The following is a 6898-nucleotide window of genomic DNA, read 5'->3' as shown; positions in this document are numbered from 1 at the left end:
TTTTACACCTGAGTACGGTAAGAGAATGTGGGTAAAGAGCCTTTTCCAAGGGCTCAACTATGCGCCGAGCGCGAGGCTCGAGCCCAGGACCTTCCGATCTGAAAGCGAGTTTCATACCACTAGATCACATAGCCACAAAGTCAGTAAACAACTGATCATTAATTCCAAGAGACAAACGGATATTTTTAGAGATTTGAATTTGGGATTTTGACTCAATCCTAGAAATTTTTGGTACTTTTCAAAATTGGAACAAATGTATTAAAGATGAGCATGTAGATAGATCTAGATAGTTTTATTGTTTGTTTTGTTTTTAAGGGTTTTACGGCGCTTGCAACAAATTTAGGTTATATCAGCGCCAGTAAAAAGGAAGAAAGTGGGATAGTAAAAAGTTCTAGAATTACAATTAAAGCACCCAAGAAAAAGTAAGACAAAGGGGAACTGAGAACAAATAGGGATCAGATGTAGATTCCAAGAGCATACCACCAATGTACTTAGTTTGAAATCACCTACAAGTCTCATCCAGACACAAGCACAAAATCCAACAAAGAGGAATACACTCAAATGCTTACATTAAACATTCAAAATAAAAACAATAATACATAACAGAGAGATGATTTACAAGGAAAAAAATATCCCCCAAAACAATAACTATGCATTTGACTGTTTCCCTCCCAGCTAGGACTCCGGCCAAGGCCAGGACAAAACCAAGTAATCTCATTCCAAGACAAAGACAGAATGCAAGTTGGAAAACTGATATAGGGGGATAGAAGACAGATAGTTTTATTCAACTATCATTAACATGCAAAAACTAAAAACATTAGCATTGATACTACTCATAAAAAATGTAATTAATAGGCATGGGGTAAAAGTAACCCGGGTAAACAACGGCTCAGCCGTACGGTCTTTGCTTCTTACCCAAAAAGTACCGAGTTCGACTACCCGCCTCGTTGTGTGGCCTTGAGAAAGTCATCTCGTCTTAGCTCACTTTGCGGCGCTGCACTGCGGCTGACGCCTGGGTTATTCCAGTCTTCCCTCGGAATAGACCCTAAAGACAAATTTCCCCTTGGGGATGAATAAAGGGAATTATGCTTACCTTGTTTGGTGAATTCAGTCTTCTGATACGAGTTGATTGACCTGTGACGAAATAAGACTTGGTGATGATGCTAACGATAATAACGATGACGATGACGACGACGACGACGACGATGCTGATACGTTGCAGATGAATGGTGAAGTTGATGTAGAAGCGAAGTCACAACACAAGTGACTTGATTTCAAACCCAAGGAGAAGAAACTCGTCTAAGGAAGAAGAATCAAAATAACCACGTGACCCTCGAACCTTGAACTTTGAACTTCGATGATGAAACGAGGATGACGTCAAGACCTTTGGAAGACGAACGTGGAAGATTTGTGGAAACAAAGGGAGGGAACTCTGGGATTAACTCCTGGGTCGAGTGAGAGGATATGGCCTGTGGATTTGAAAAGATGGAAAGTTGAGGTCAAAGTGAAAAAAACAAACAAAACGTTTACCGTTTACACATAGACTTAGAGATATCCAATGGTTGGACAGCCACAAATCATGTGATCCATGACTCGAATGGATGAAAACCTGTAGATATAGACCGCACTCACTAGGACACACCAAAAAAAAATTTAAAAAATCAGTTTTTTGAAATAACACATTCTCACTGAATAGGGGCATTAATATTAATTTAAAATCTATAAATACATTCTATATAAAAGCTGAAGTCTAAAAGCCTTTTTTAAAAAGAGATTTTTTATATAGCACAATACCCACTAAACGTGCTCAAAGCGCTTTACAAGGAGTCCCTGGCCAACAGCAACACTTAACATGTAGTGACGCCTTTTGCTTTTAGGCGATATTACATTTTTTTCGGACAGAAACAACGCTTATTAACGGCCAGGTACTCATTTTACACCCGAGTACGGTGAGAGAAAGTGAGAAAAGAGCTCTTTCCAAGGACTCATGCACCGAGCAAGGCTCGATTGAACCCAGGACCTTCCGATCTGAAAGCGAGTGTCACACCACAAGACAAAGTGGTCGTACAAACGGCTAAAAGACCATTAAAATACCATTAGCTACACAGAAAATATAGGAAGGAAGGAATAAGTGACTACATATATAAAATAAATTCAGCCAAAAAATAAATAAAAATAAAATGGGACAGCTATAGGGTCCAAAAAAATGTAAAAATAAAATAAGACCCAACAAAAACAACAACCCCCCCCCCCCCCCCCAAAAAAAAAACAAAAAAACAAAAAAAAAAACAAAACAAAAACAAAAAACAAAAGCAAATGCAAACAAAACAAAAGGAAAAACAAACAAAATCATAACTAAGTGAGTTCCTGAAATACCGTTTCAGGTCCAGCCAGACCCCTTCTTCAGCACACAACAACTTTGAGGAGTTAAAAGACAACTGCTGCGGAGCTAAACTAAAGAGTTTAGTAAGTGAAATTAAAATGAAATTGAAATTAAGTGAATTAAATTAAAGATAGTCCTTAACATTGAATAAATAATAATGTGAAATTGAATGTAACCTTCAATTTAATTACAAAAACAGATCAAATGAACGTTTCGGGTTTCCCCTTTAACAACAAAACAGGAAGAATGAAACACCAGATGAATGAGATAATGTGGTAGTGGCGTAGTTAAGATTATCTGTTTTTGTAATTAAATTGAAGCTTACATTCAATTTCACTCTTCGAGCTTCGAGCAGCAACATCTACCTTAACATTAAATAGTAAAAAATACCTATGTCGTGTAATATTCCTGTAACTCACCATGGCTTTTCTGTTTAGGTATGGAGTATAGAGGACACTTTAATCCGAAGGAAATAGCATTAAAACACATGTTGAAGTCTAAGGCAATACAACGGATTGGCCATGCTTTTTATACTATATACAACTCCTGTCACAGCACATTACAAAACTCTTCTCACACGCTACAGAATCCGGGAATCGCTCCGGAATGCATGATGCATAAAAATGTAATAAAGATTAAAAACACGGGATATGTACACTGTAGTTGTGGTTTTAGAGGCCATTGTGTTGTGCTCACAGTACACCCGTCTGCTGGAATAATAATGATAATGATAATAATAATAATAGTACTAATAATAATAATAATAATAATAACAATAATAATAATAATAATAATGTAATAATAATATAATAGCATCTAAATCAACAAAACATAATATATAATACAATAGAATAAATATAAAATAGTATAATAATAATAATAATAATAATATAATAATAATAATTAATAATAATAATAAAAATAATAATAATAATAATAATAATAAATATAATAATAATAATAATAATAATAATAATAATAATATTAGACCATCTGATGATAATCCTAATAATAATAATAATAATAATAATAATAATAATAATAATAATAATAATAATAATAATAATAATAATAATAATAATAATAATAATAAGGTGGCGTTTTTATGCACCTCCATCGGAGGTGTACAAAAACGCACCGTTTTTATGCACCTCCGTTGGCGGCGATGGTAAATTAATGAAAATGTTGCTGCATACGTCCATGAGGTTTAAATAGTTTTAGATTGTAGGATAGCACGCTGCTTGGTGATTACTGATGTACGCTTATACAATGATAAATTAAAGAACATTCACAATAATTTAAAAAATCTAAAGTAAAAAGAAACATGGCACACAAATACTGATCTCAAATAAATAAATTTAGAAAATTAAAATAGGTTTTTAAACACATGATTAAAAGATTTTGAAAAAAAAAAGAAAGAAAAAAACCCCACAAAAATGTCTTTCGCAATAAAGTAAATTAAAAAAAAAGAGTAAAATGGGAATCGAACCCTGTACTTTTAAGGTTAGAGGCAGACAGCTTGTCCACTGCGCTACGGAGCCACCTGACTGACGTCACATTAAATAAGGTCTTTCTAAAACTTTACCTTCAATGAAACTTCTATTTTCTGGTTTTATATTTCGATTTTTAAAATTATTATTGTATATTAATTTATAAACAAAAACAGCCTGCAGATGTCACAATATAACTTTCGCCATGTCCAAATACAAAAACACAATATCGCTGATGAAATTGGGTGGGATGCGCATGCGTGACGGAGGTGTATAAAAACGATCCGTAAAGATACAGTCAACGGAGGTGCATAAAAACACTAGGAATAAAAAATAGAAAATCTGGTCATATAATAATCTTGTTTTAGGTAATACCGCAAACTCGGGGATCCAAATAATTTTGGGGGTTTGGGAGGGGGGGGCTTTTTTTTTTAAAAAAGTCTATCTTGATAGTAGGGGATTTGGGAGAGACTTTATAAAAAAAGAAAAAAAAGTCCCCCCCCCCCCTCCCAAAAACCCCAAAATTATTTGGGTCCCCGAGTTTGCGGTAGTACTGGGGAAAATCTTTTTAAAAAAAGTCTAGATAGGGGGTTTGGGAGGGACTTTAAAAAAAAGTTTCCCCCCTCCCAAACCCCCCAATTTTTATTTTTGTTAAAGTCTCCCCCCTCCCAAAACCCCAAAATTATTTGGGTCCCCGAGCTTGCGGTAGTTCCCTTGTTTTATGCCTGTTATATCTTGTTTTATCTTTTTTCCCACTGAATCCAAGATTTATGATTTTACTATCGCTTGAAATTGAAACATTGAATCTGTCATGTCTCGTGTCGTAACGATGAAGCTATTTTTAAAGCAATCTAAATCATTGACAAGCGAGTCCCTTCGATTCAAAGTACGTCTGCGAGATGACACACATGTTAATGTAGGGCAAATACTATAAAGAGAGTAATGGATATATTATATTTATATATACAAATGACGGGGATTCGAACACAGAACTATTCAATAGCCTTCGGAATACGTAATCAAACAAACAAAAAATAAGAATTAAAAGAAACAAAACAAAGAACAACAAGAAATCCAGACAACAAAAGAAAAAACAAAAAACAAAAAAATAAATAAAATGAAAACAAAAAGAATATTTAAAAATAAAACATAAAAACTGGTATCTGAGAAAAGATAAAAAAAAAGTCTCCATCCTATTATGCGATATCTTGATAATATAACGGGACTGGTTTTGATACAGCTTCATCATTTTGAATATCACTCATTTCTGTTTTAAATTCTATGACTATTATTATTACTACAAATCCCGTATCGACGACACACAACAAAAGCAGTGATGACACATCCAAGACTGAACACACGTCACATTATGGCACTCCCTGTGGTAGGTACTTGCACTCCTACTGTACAGATAGTTCGAAGATGACGTCACTCAGGTCTTTGTTATTGTTTCTTGCCATCCGCGTTTATGAGTAATGCTCACTGAACTGTATTAACCTGACTATAAACGTTCATGGACACACTTTGTGTGTTGGTCCGTTATACTTCTGGATGGCTATGTTATGATCTTCTTAGCCAAGCGCATACTATCTATAGTAGTTGATCTCCGTTTTGGTTTCAACGGTTGTTTTCCGCAAGTTTCTAGCACTGGCTTCGCTTTATTTAATTTGATCGGAAACTTCCGTAGTTTCACAGCACGCCTAAATTAAATAGGCGAATGGATAAAGTTTAAGTAATGCCCACAATATAATAAAAGTGTCGCGAAACTACGGAAGTCCTCCCATTTGATCTTAATTTTTTTTTTTTTAATTGAGCTTTTATATAGCGCAATATCCACTAAATGTGCTCAAAGCACTTTACAAGGGGTCCCTGACCAACAGCAACATTTAACATGTATGACGCCTGTTAGGCGATGTTATATATTTTTTTTTTCGGACAGAGACAACGCTGTTAACGGCCAGGTACTTATTTTACACCCGAGTACGGTGAGAGAATGCGAGTAAAAAGCCATCTCCAAGGACTGACTCAACTATGCGCTGAGCGAGGCTCGAACCCAGGATCTTCCGATCCGAAAGCGAGTGTCATACCACTAGACCACATAGCCGATCTACGATTATGAGGGATCTTTTTTGTATTTTTTTTTTCCAGCGAGACCTTCATGCGAGGAACTTGTGGAAAGACTCCCGTTTCATCCCTTCTTATCGTCATTCAACCTCAGAGTCAGAGATGAAAAATAACATCACATACAACAAACAAACCAAGAATTCTAATACTATTAACATTTTAACTCCAAATTAAACTGAACTACACGATAATCCATCCGTTCGTAAGAGAATTAAACCACATATCATCCCCGTGGACTGAAAATCGAAAGTAACATAAATAAAATTAGTATTAGTAATGGGTTGATGTAGTATTAGTATGATTATTATCATCATCGACACTACAACAACAACGGGAAAATCCGACCTTTTTTCATTAAAATTAAAACATTTAGAAATTATACACAAAGAAATCCTTTTAATTTTGAATTAAAATACAACAAAAATCCGGAGTCGAAGAAGAAATAATTTTCCCCTCCTCTTGCCATGCCTACCGAATTGAAAAGAAAGAGCCAAGCCAAAGTGCAGCGGCCACATACGACAAGTGAATTCAACTCACAACAAGAAATGCGTGGAATCAATGAAGTGAAGTCAGCTGGGCGACGTTGGTGTTTTGTTGTGGTCCGAGCGACGGCAGGGCGAAATGACCGATTGGATGAATGAATGAAGTATAAATATCATGATATGACTGGGATAGAAGTGGTAGTGGTAGTGGTGTGTGTGTGTGTGTGTGTGTGTGTGTGTGTGGTGTGTGTGTGTGTGTAGGGGGGGGGGGCGGGGGGGGGGGGGGGAAGGGGGGAGGGAGTGCAAAGCATGCAAGAAGAAGTCACAAGTGGGAGAGAGAGAGAGAGAGAGAGAGAGAGAGAGAGAGAGAGAGGGGGGGGGGGGGGGGGGGTGAATGATTTGGGCTTCACCAAGCCTCG

At 36.1% G+C, this 6898-nt stretch overlaps 1 protein-coding gene across 6 annotated transcripts in view; it reads right to left on the bottom strand.

Moving 5' to 3' along the window:
* Positions 1-6485, bottom strand: part of LOC144956549 (uncharacterized) — a 77791-nt gene extending 71306 nt beyond the window's left edge. For 2 of the 6 annotated variants that reach the window (XR_013641971.1, XM_078887116.1), the window contains exons 1-3: positions 6343-6434; positions 2803-3090; positions 1094-1469 (exon numbers count right to left, since the gene is read on the bottom strand). The gene's annotated coding sequence lies outside the window, so the exon portion shown is untranslated. The other 4 variants (XM_078887120.1, XM_078887118.1, XM_078887117.1 and 1 more) reach the window with 4 other exon arrangements.
* Between the last annotated feature and the right edge of the window lie 413 nt (positions 6486-6898).

This window comes from Berghia stephanieae, chromosome 11 (genome assembly GCF_034508935.2).
Source record: "Berghia stephanieae isolate SIO BIC M18660-M18661 chromosome 11, UCSD_Bste_1.3, whole genome shotgun sequence".
NCBI classification, from domain to species: Eukaryota; Metazoa; Mollusca; class Gastropoda; order Nudibranchia; family Aeolidiidae; genus Berghia; species Berghia stephanieae.
The sequence above is the reverse complement of the archived record's forward strand: the minus strand, read 5'-3'. Positions and strand labels throughout refer to the sequence as shown.